Raw genomic sequence first — 12,361 nt, 5'->3', positions numbered from 1 at the left:
GACAATCACCACATAAAGTGGTTGGTTGGGCTTGTTGGTTTGTCGATTTCAGAAGGTTACAAAAATTGTCGGATGTAGCCCCACCAACTCCAGTGTTGGTGAGGTGTGAGGGGGGTGGGGTTTCAGATGCTTTTCAACAATCTGACAGGCACTTTGAAGCATACTGATTCATTTATGTAGTACTCATAGTTCAGTAACTAGGGCTGCATGATATGCCAAAATAATCATGTTGCTATTTTGACCCATATTGCGATTGTGATTTTAGTGGGATTGGTAATTTTTTAATTTGATAATCACTGAAATAAAATGTACCAAATGAGGATATTTCCTTACATATGGATTACGAATTGTAGGCGCTGGCATCTCTGTAGCATAAAAGTCCATCATTTAAAATAGTATGTTGAGACACAGTTTACTTTTGCTAAAAAAAATGTCAGCTCCTGCGATTTGGATATTACACTTGGTCATAATGCAATTGTGATAATATTTCAGTTAATTGTGCAGCCCTATCAGTAACCAAACCCAGAATGCATCTTTTTTTTCATATGCAGATTTTGGCTCAAGACTGCCAAAGTTCATCTAAAAATTGTCAGACTTCCTTTCAAGGTAAGAAAATAATGACACTGGAGACACTATAAAAAACAGACCAGCCCTTAAATCAACCACAGCATGTACCATATTGGAATCAGAAGTGGATGGAAATCAGTGCTGGAGCTGCCCACCATCATAGCTGATTCAGTGTTGATGCTCAGGAAAAGCCCCAGAGGCTGTAAACTGACTTGACTTGGCGTGGACCCGGTTTGCTTGAAGGCCACATCAGCGTGAGCCAGGGATCACACATGTTGGTTAAAAGGATTAATTGGAAAAGGTTCTTCATTTCATTCAGGCCATGTGAACAGTAACAGACTGTAAAGCAGCAGAGTCAAGTCTTGGCTCACTGGTGTGTGTGTGTGTGTGTGTGTGTGTGTGTGTATGTGTGTAATTCAGAACCAGAAGTAGCACCAATTCGCTAAGTAGTCCAGTTGGAGTGACAGAATGACTAAATGGTCCAAAACGAAAAAACAAAGATCCATATGCCCATGCTGTGCATATGCCAGCTCTCTCCCTCTCTCTCTCAGTGGGCCAAGTCAAATCTTGTTGCTAGGTTTTACATGCTGGCAACGCTCCAAGCCACTCATGCATTGGAGTGGACTGTTGGACTCTGTCGGACGCACACACACTCGCACACACACACACAAAGCCATCATATTTATCATGCAAAGCAAAGTGAAAGCTCCCATTGATAGTGGAGCCAGAGCGATGCGGCGGTAAGACAGGCAAAGAGAGAGTGAGACAGGCACTGCGAGAGGGAGGCAGGCATTTCTCTCTCCTTAACAACCATCATCTTTAATCACCACTTCTAATTTCTCCTCCTGTTGGCTGTCACGGGCTCGAGATCTAACTCCCCGTCCATGCTATTAGCATTTTGGAAAGTGAAGTTCTGAAAAAGTAAAACCACTCTGATAGGGGAGCAGCACTTTAGAGGAAATGGTCTTGTGTGTGTGTCCTGCATTTGCTGCAGTAAATACTGTGATTTCACCTCAGTTATTCAACGATGACATGTAAGACGTTAAAGCTGCTATAACCAATATCTTTTTAATTATCAGTGCATCAACTCTGCAGTTAGCCTCATTTTAGCTTCTTTCAGCATGTTGTTTTGGTTTTACAAGCCATAGCTTTACTGTTGTGGTTCAGTCTCACCACTCTCATCAACCTCCTTTCCAGCCTCAGCCAAAAAGCTCTGATAAACCCACTAAATGCTACCTGCCCAGCACCAAACAGCAGGAAACCTTAGGCTATGTTCATATTGCAGATCAGATCTTTAAGACAGACTGTCCATACTGTTATTTGCTAGTAGTCCAGACATCGCCAACCTATCTGCATGGGTTGCCATGGTAACAACGTAGAAATCTAGCCTAGCTTTCCAGAACAGAAACATGAGAAATAGAGATCCAAACTCAGCAACCGACTCCTTGTATTTATTCAATGTGATGTTCCATGCTGTAGTCATGGTATGCTTAACTTTGCAGCAAGACGTCATTGTTATGTGTAGCGTTGTGAGTGACACAAAAGACAACTTTGAAATCCGATTTGAGTGGCCAAAGCATCTGGACTGAGATACATCTATAGAAATTTGATTGGTATTGCATTTCAAACCACCTCTGAATGTGGTTTGGATCTGATTAGCTAAAAACAAATTTCATTCTTTTCTGTTTTTGCTGTCCCGACTTTTTAAAATTAATCTTGATCCAATCTGGATATGCCACAAACTGGATTTGAGCCTGCAGTCTATACAACAAATAGCATTTAAAGAAAGCAGGAAATTGGCAGATTGCTTTACAAAACAAAAGTTTTCATTCACAAGAAAACACAGGAGCAACTCGTGTTAATTGTTCTGAAACAATTAACAACTTACTCCAAAGTGTACTCTACTTGCACAACTGTATTTCTGTTGCCTGATATCAGACTGAATCGTCAGCTTGTAACATTCAGTTTCCATCTTCAGTCTGACATTGCGTCCACTCTAACCAATCCCTAACCAATCACTAGATTTCAACGTATCCACTTGAATCTATCGACATTTTAAGTCCACACTGATGAATAGCCATGCCAACATATCTGTTTTGCCTGGGTTCTAAGACTAGAGCAGAAGCTACAATTCATTCATTCATTCATTCATTTTCTATAACCTCTTATCCTCTTAAGGGTCGCAGGGGGGCTGGAGCCTATCCCAGCTGACATTGGGCGAGAGGCAGGGTACACCCTGGACAGGTTGTCAGAATTTCACATGGCTAAAATATAGAGACAGACAACCATTCACACTCACATTCACACCCACAGGCAATTTAGAGTCACCAATTAACCTGCATGTCTTTGGACTGTGGGAGGAAGCCGGAGTACCAAGAGAAAACCCAGGGAGAACATTCAAACTCCGCACAGAAGGTCTATTAACAATGTTAAGCAATATTAAGAAGACTTTAAGAAGAATTTAAAACAGCCTTGATATTACATCTACCTTGACTTTAGCAGTCACCATTATTGTTATTAATACTCACAGGTTCCAGCGCACTGCTTGAGAACAGCTTGACAATAGTCTTACCCATGGCGCTGATTAGCTAATCATTAGTCCCCCACAGCACCCGCTGGATCTATGGATTGTCAACTGACAAAGAGTTGTTTCATGTCACACTGCCAGAAGAAATCAGTCAACTCGGCCAGGCAAGTATTTTGGACTTCCAGCCTCAGGTTACCTGGTCTGAATGCTGACAGACATCAAAGGGCTTTTATTGATCCCTCATGTGACTTTTTATACAAGTGACATGTGAAAAGGGCCTACAGTAGCATCCTCTTTATGCAAAGAAGTAATTGGGTTTATGGGAACAGAAAAATGTGACAAAGTTTGCTGATTCTTGCTAGTGGAGTGAAATAACTTCACCTGTTTCCACTGCAGTTTTACCTGTTTTTTGCAGTTTGCGTGACATTGCTCTGAAACAAAGATCACTTTACCAATCACTTCAGTTAAGGTCGTTTTTAAAACAGGTGCATTTTCTTTGGAAAAGCTCAGAGACAGGATCCAACCCAGATGATGGGACATTTCTTATGTGATATAAAAGATACAGGTGCAGACAAATGGAAGATTACCGATGGTTAATGTACAGGTACGGTGCATTTCAGTTGTGCACAAGTGTATGCCTGGTCCTGATAAAACAAACTCACTGAACAGACACAAAGCTGTTGGAAAGTGTCTGAGAAATCAATTTCTCAGTATCTACTTAGCAGCACAGTATGATGAAGTGTTATTGAGCATTTCACTGTAGATTTTGGTGTCTGCTGACCAAAAACCAATTCCACCTACCTCTAAAAAGGTAAAAATCTGTGAATACCTTTAAACTCTAAGTCAACCAAAAAGGTAGACACACACAGAGACACACCTGGATGGGATTTGATGGGACAACGAGTGTGAAAGTAAAACTCCTACATTCATCAACATGTCTAAAACAGGACAATGACCAGCCTTTTACCAGCTCCTGCTCTCCTTTTCTCCCTCTCTTTGTCCCTGTAAAACATCAGAGTAAACCTGTTCATCCATACAAGCAGTTTGAAGTCACAATAGATGAAACAAAAATGCAGCAAACATCTTTGAAGTATTTAGAAGCAAATATTTACTCAGTTTGGAAAAAGGCGAGGCAGGAAGGTCTCATGGATTCAGGTGCTGTGCTGTGTGTGTTGTGTGTGTGTGCATACTGTATGTGCGTGTGTGTTTCCATTTTGAGTCAGGATTAACGTCATTACAAAGAGACAGCAGCTGCTTCAGACCAACAGCAGGTAAACATGGAGAGAGAATTTCCAGTGTATTTGCATGCGTGTCTATATGTTCAGACAGTGTAAAGAGAGCAGTTACCTACAGGTGTACAGTAACAACTGGCAGATTGAGGAGTGATGTAACCCACGGGGGAAAACACACATGCTGGCAAGCATACACACAGACATCCACGTGGGCCCATGTATACAAAGACTCGGACACAAGCACAACACAAAGTAAATGTGTGTCTGGAAGCATCTTTTTATAGTTGAGTCTGTATAAGAGCCAAAAAAACCCAATAATGTTTATGTGTCAGGTAATAAAATGGTGCATATCATTCTCATTTTTAATCCATTAGTATTCATCTTCAGCTTCTTAGAGTCTCAAAACTTCGTCAGGCTTTTCCATCCCTAAGATATTATCAGTTATATCCTACATGTAACAGTCTGTTAAGAAACCTCGATGAACCCAACAGTGAGGTAAATACCAGTGCACTTCTTGTCATGAAATGGTCCTGCTCAGTGCGCATTGCTGAGGATGCATCACCATCTAGTGGTTGGGAGGAGAACTGATGGAGCCCCAACATGGTACAAAGGAAAAATGCACCTATGTAAGGAAAACTTAAAGGTTGGACCTAAACTGCATAATAAATCGCATTTAACCAGTTCTTAGATGTCTGTTGAGAATAATGCTAGATGCAACTTCAGGTCTGTTTGTTTTATGGCTGCCATGGCTCTACAGTAACGTTACAAACAACACGTTTTGCCCAATGGCTTCATCAGGTTTGCCATGAGCGAAATGCATTGTTTGTAAAGTTTTAAATGAAGATTAAATGAAAAGAAGACGTCAGTCAGCCCTCTTGTGTGCGGTGCATCTACTTATTTACTATCATTCTGATGCCTCCTGCCATCACCTGCACCAAGTTATAAGGACTGACAGTGCTGTGCACGGGGCATGTGCTTTTGAATTTATATAACTCTACTGAAGTGAACTCACTGATTACAGAGAACCAGAGACAAAGCACTGTGCAGCCTGAATGCACAGCAGCAGTCTAAACTGAGCCAAATGTAGTTCTTACTTACGTTTAACGTAACAAATATGGCTTAACAACTATACAGTCATATATAATGTCATAACTGTTGGATGATGTTAAAACTCGTAATGAAAACAGGAAAAGTGTGATTTGTTGGATTATGTTTGCTTGTTTTGGAAACGACAGCTCATAACATGTGGAACAAAAATTGAAAAAAAGTTCTTCAGTTTATAGTTATCATCACTTTTATTACTTGACTTAGAAATATGTTACTGTATATACGATACTGATGTGATAGGCTAGTGTATATGACATTGCAACAATTGTTGATACGCAACCTTACATTGATATTTATGACATAAAAATTGATTAACAAGTTAATATGATATTAAAATGTTAAATTAGGTTGTTAGCACTAAGTTTAATTTGATGAGATTTACGTCTTATCATTTCATGTTCCGCAATGTAAAAGAAAAAACATCAATTTTCAATCAATCAATTTTATTTATAAAGCCCAATATCACAAATCACAATTTGCCTCACAGAGCTTTACAGCATATGACATCCCTCTGTCCTTAGGACCCTCACAGCGGATAAGGAAAAACTCCCAAAAAAAAAACCCTTTAACGTCATGAAACATCATGAAATGGTCACCTGTGGCTGTGCAACTACAATAATTTTAACTAAAGATAAAGAATGAGTCGTTATAAATACCACAAAAATAAAGATGGTATCCTTAGTTGAGCCCCTTAAGGAAAAGAACCAGTACAACTAATATACATAATACGTATTAATAAAAATGTAGCGGTGGACATACAGTGATGTTCTCTAATCAAATCTGATGCTCACAATAAGACCTTAAATAATAAAAACTTAATAAATAAAAAGACTTAATCAGTAAATATCACTTGTCAGCTCTGTGTATATACGATCATACGTTTATTCTAACATATTAAATTGATCAGTAATATCCCAGCCAACACATCCTCTCAACTAGACACATGTATGCACAAGCAGTCAAGTAATCATTGCTAACTATGTGTGGATAATACGGTATTTACATAAAGAAGTGAGACCTCTGAAAGGACTGGGCCTCACACACACACACACACACACACACACACACACACACACACGCATATACAGACACTTTTCAAAAGCCCCTGTCCCCCTCGCCTTCCCTGCTTTGTCTTTGGAAGTTGTGGGTGTTTGGCAGCATGCTGCCTCTTCAGAGGAAAGGATATGGGGGTAGAGAGAGGGACAGAGAGGAACAGAGGGAGAGAAGCAGGTAAGGCAAATGTTTGGTCTGTGGCTGATGGAGGCGTCAGATAAACATGCTGGTCCGCCTGCCTCCAAACACACACCTGACTCCGTATGTAGCAGAGACTCCATTTCTTCTTTTCCCTCTCCTTCCATTCAGATAACCTGTACTGGGCTGCAGCTATTCATGAATTCAGTACTAATCTGTCTGTAAAGTCCTTCATAAGTTCTTAGAGAATACTTGCTAGCTACTGTAATTTACTAAACCAGCTTGCACTATTAAAAGTTGAGGAACAACTCTATTAAAGTCTTCAGTCATGTGTAACTTAGGTGCTATGGATTCATTTGTAAACTCAAAAGCATTTTACTTTGAAAACAGAAATTCACCTTTAAATCAAAAAGTAGCTATAACATAACTGCTAAATAGACCTACCTCATTGCACTGACCTTACTGTTGACATTAGTCATTCAATGCAATGCTATTGGCATAACATTTTGTAATATTGTTTTCCTAAAATGTTGTTTAAAAGTTTACCAGTTCATCCTTATTCAAAAGCATTTTGATAAAGTGTTTGATAGACATATTGACCATTACTTCCATTCTTATACCCCTTTACTGCTTACTCTATATAAGTAGGCTAATATATCAGCAAGCTAACTTTAACTTAGGTACACTACAACTGGTCACTGGTTATAAAGGTTTAGTAACAGCTAATAACCTGTTGTAGGTTAATTTAGTGATACATCAACCTCCACTGAGCTTACTAACATTTTAATTAGGCTAAGCTTGAATTTACAAAAGGCTTGTGCAGCCAGCCCTGAAAGTTTAGAAATCATCCATTATTTACTAAGCACACAACAGGATGTCTTCCAGGATTTGGATTTGACCTGGAAGTGTCATTCAGTTTGACCTGGCCTTCCAAATATGGTCAGGTCACTTCCCGTCATTATAATCTGTCCAGACATCATTGTGAAACAAATCTGACCCCAACACCTGGAGTGTGTCTTTTTGCCATGTTAGCCGAAAAAAAAAAAGTTACCATTGTCCCTTAAAGAGTTATCATGTGCTAGAATCTGCAAACACACAGCTGTGACATCATATTTTATGCTCTTTAGATTATTTTTACCATTAACTAACATCCATACTGCACCACCAGGAGTATTAGGTGATGTGATCCTTTCATTAAACACACTGGTTTCATGGGTGCATGCATTGATATTCTCCCATCTTGTGCACGCTTACACACACACACACACACACACACACACACACACACAGTAGCAGTAGTAATGGTAGTATCAGGCATGACTTCAGTCAGTGCAGATAAGAGAAGTTGTGAAACGAACTGTGCAAATCTTTCCACTTCAGCTCAAACCCAGTCTCATATCAAAGCTGAGGAGCGATAACGGCTCTCTGTCTCACACACACACAGTTTTAGATAGACTTGGTAACTATGTTGGTGGTCTCTCCCCCTCTCGTCTGCCTTTCTCTTAGATTAGCCCTCTGACTGACTGGTATGTATGTCTCAATTCCCAGACATTAGAGTCAGACTTAAACAGCAGAGAGTCGCTGTAAGTTGCCCGAAAGTTAAGTTTTTTTGTTTGTTTGTTTGTTTTTTTTCAGGATCAAAAATTTTGTTTGTTATCTCTTTTTGATGATCTCAGTCACAAACATCTGCTTCCATGACACATCTGAAATAAATGACTCAATTAATTTGAGGAGTTTTATCAGTATGTATCTAATTTAGCACACATATGACAATTAAAACCTACTTTTGAATTTTAAAAAGTGCACAATCTTAGTAGCTCGAATAGTCCAAAAATACATAAAACGCTTGATAAATAATTTTTACTGAAGCGTAATGCATTCACTAGAGAAAAAGAAATTGCCCTGTTTTTCTGCATTAACAAGATTATTATCCTAGAATTATGAGAAAAGTTTTCATGGGGAAAAAACCTTGTAATTTTCCTGAATTAATGAAAAAAAATAGCAGAATTTTTTCAGTGAAAACTTTTCTCATAATTCTGAGATCCTGCTAATTAAAAAAATGTAGCATCTTTTTCTCATGTGAAGGCATCATGCTTCCGTATATCTTTAGTACACAAAACTGTTTTTGCTTCGCACATAATAGAATAATAGATATATAGAAAATATATTAACGTATATTAAATGTACTTTCAGGATATATGTCTCTATTTTTTGTGTTATATAATAACACTCCTTAAGAAAACATGGTGTGTTGGCACTGATCCACATTCAAGCGAGTCCCTTGAAGATCACAATCACTGCCTCTGATGATAAAATATCTACTTCTGAATAAACAGGATGTATTAACTACTTCAACTTTTTTATGCACCATGAATGTAAAGCAACAACCTCTTCAAGTTCAGTGTGTGTGAGGCTGCAGGTGTGCCGTGTGTGTGTATATGTGTGTGTGTGTGTGTGTGTGTGTGTGTGTGTGTAGGACATTCTCTCCTGGTGCTGGAGCAGAACAAACATGGATTAGAGCCACACCATCATGCAGGTACCAACAACTCCCTGTTCATCTACACACACACACAGAAACACAGACACACACCCACACACACACACTCATGCACACAGACAGCCAGCTGCTCCGGCTTACATGATGTCAGGGCCATTAAAGTCATGTAGCTGGAGAGGGCAGACAGACAGATGAAAGGCCTGTCATTTAAACAGAGAGAACTATTAGAAGGCTTATAATCGCTGATGGACAGACAGGTTTACTGCCTCAGGCATGGAGGCTGCAAAGGCCTGTAAGGTAAGAGAGGATGTTAGAGTGCGAGTCTGTCATACTGGAGCATGGAGTTTACACTACATGAAAAACAAGTAGTTTGTTTATCATCAATCATAAAAGCCACACTGTAATAAAGGAAGGGACAGAAAATGCTGCAAGTCTGGCTCAACAGGATGACTTTGATGCTGGCTCAGTCCTTTGCACACACACACACACACACACACACACACACACACAGTCTCGGTTTGGATCTGCGCAATCCATTGAGAGTTCAACCAGAGGTTTTCCTGATAACATTCACATACACATACAGTTACACATGCACACCTGTGACCTGGCCAGCCATTGCATCACACACATACATGTTTTACTCTCTTGCAGCAAGGACCAAATTTTTCCAAAACTGTTGCAGGACTTCTGCAAACAGTCAGAGAGTACGTCAGCTGCTCTCTTCACTCTGGGAAACATTTAAAGATCATGAAGAAAAGGCTTTCTGTCTGTCTCTACTACACAGTATTCACACTCTGTCCAATCATAATATGGTACTACAGTAGATTTACTTAACTACTCTACTTAACAACAAATTTGATGTAATTTTGTTGTGTGTTATACTTTACTTTTTCAATTTCATGTTACTGTATGGGTCCTTCTTCAACATTTCAGATGAAAATATTGTACTTTTTACTCAGTTACACTAACAGGTACAGTTAATACGCACAATAGGAATTTCTAACAAAACATAATCACTTATTAAACAAAATTGGCATTGTTATAGCTTAAATCAACTAATAGTATAGGTTTAAATCAGCTCCACCTCAAATAGAAGAGATTAAAATGCTTCTTTTATGTTAATGCCTCATTAATAAGCCAATAATGTCATGATAAACTGTCTGGAATGGGCTATTCTGCACAATGAGTACATACATGTTTGACACCTGTGTGCATTTTGCTTATAATACCTGTAACTGAAATGAAATAAAACTATTAATGCAGGACTTTAACTTATAATGCAGTATTTTACCTTCATTATGGACCTGTAGTGAAGGATCTGGGTACCTCCCCCCTCCACTGGCTGAGTGGAAACAACTTAGCGCTAAGCTAGCTGTCTGCTAAAACAAACCAGATGCCACTGAGCATGTCTGAACTCATATAGACACACCAATCCAAACCAGCTGCCGCTCAGTCAGCTCCAAGCTGGGGATCCAAGAGAAGGAGAAAGAGACAGAGTGGATAGGGGCCCGGAAAGGCCAAGGTCAGCAGGGGCCAATGTTACCATGGCAACGTCAAACACACACACATGCATTCACACAGGCAGACGCATGTTGTGAGCTAAGGTGTTACCACAGCAACTACATACAAAACACACCTCATCAAGAGGTGAGTGAGTGTGTGGTCGAGGCTTTATCACAGTTAATTAGACACCTCTATGTGTGCAGGTTTTCCCTCAAACCATCAGTGTCTGTCCTCACACTGTTTGCATGCTCCGCTTGTAAGTCCTCTTAGTCAGTACACTCCTGGAGCCGTCACCAGAATAAAATGTGGGCATTGTACGTTTATGCAAACCCAAAATATATTACATTTATACATTTCATATGTATGACATAGTTTAGATTATATGTACATGAGATAAGTTAGGTGGTGGATGGTGGGTGGTGTGACACCTAGGCAAGATGAGTGCCAAGCAAAGCAGCAGACCACTGTTTGAGAACAACAGAAGTGGGTCTTTTTTATGGTAAAATTGAAACGTAAAGAAATGTAAAGTGTCATTTTATTTACCTATCTATTGTCATTTTTATTTACTTACTCATTTCCTCATTTACCTTTCTGTTCCCCCTTGTCTGCCTTTGGGATGACATGCAGCAAAGGGCCACAGGCTGGATTTGAACCCAGGCCACTGCGGCAACAGCCTTGTACATGGGGCGCCTGCTCTACCACTAAGCCACCGACGCCCCGGAAACTGTTTGAAAGATTTCTCTGAAACCCCCCAAAGTTAGAATATTTGACTAAAAGACAAAAAAATAGTTTTCTTTGCACCACAACAAAATGTTAATAGAAAGGAGGATTTTTAAGTATTTGTACATGCAGTTATGAGCAAGTTGGGTTAGTTCTGCTAATGAAATCAAGCTCTAAAATGTGTCTCATATTTATTCCACATGTTTTTTTCATAGGATTTCATCTGTACCCTCATGAACCAAACTTCTTAGAAACTCTGTGTTCGTGCTGTGTCAGAGTGATGGACGGGCGAGGGTTTGCATTTTCAAGCGGCTGCTTGTCCTGGCAGAAATGAAGCAGATCGGAAAAGCGGAATAGCACAGACAGCCCCTTCCCACACACACATAACTCCACCATGTTACCCAGGAGGGAACCTTGTGACATGAGATACAGAGCAGTTTAGGTGCTCAGTGGGTGGCTGTGCTGCAGCTGCTGCGTGGCCGAGTATCTAGAGACTGAATCACCAAAAACCATGTCATCTGTGAGAGTCAGTATCTGGTAGGTGAACAACAAATTGCATCACTGGGGAATGTGTTGCTGCGAAGGAAATGCTGCAAAATCACACTAATCTTATCAGATATAATCTACTGAATATGGGTGGCTTGCAACGAAAGATAATGTAACATCCCGAGTTATGAAGAGTTTCAGTGCAAAGAATTTTACATGTCGGTGTTACCACTGACAGCATGTCCCATCCATATGGAGTGAAGAATCTAAATTTAACAGTAGAAGTCCTCTCAACAGCGACAAGCAAGCTCTGCATCCAGAGAGAAGAAGAAGGGAGGGAGGCGTAATCATATATTGTTGGAGCAACACAAAATGCAAAGCTTCACAGTGAAGCTTTAATTCTATTTTCTTTATTATAAAAAAAACAGACTAAGCAGACCTGAAGTTCCTTGGCTTAAGGAAAGCAGCCTCTCCCCTTATTTGTCTTTCAGGTGTCACTATGTATCTGCAAGCCAACCATTTTCTAGG

The sequence above is a fragment of the Epinephelus lanceolatus genome, chromosome 6, assembly GCF_041903045.1.
Source record: "Epinephelus lanceolatus isolate andai-2023 chromosome 6, ASM4190304v1, whole genome shotgun sequence".
NCBI lineage: Eukaryota > Metazoa > Chordata > Actinopteri > Perciformes > Serranidae > Epinephelus > Epinephelus lanceolatus.
This window is presented reverse-complemented; position numbering follows the sequence as displayed.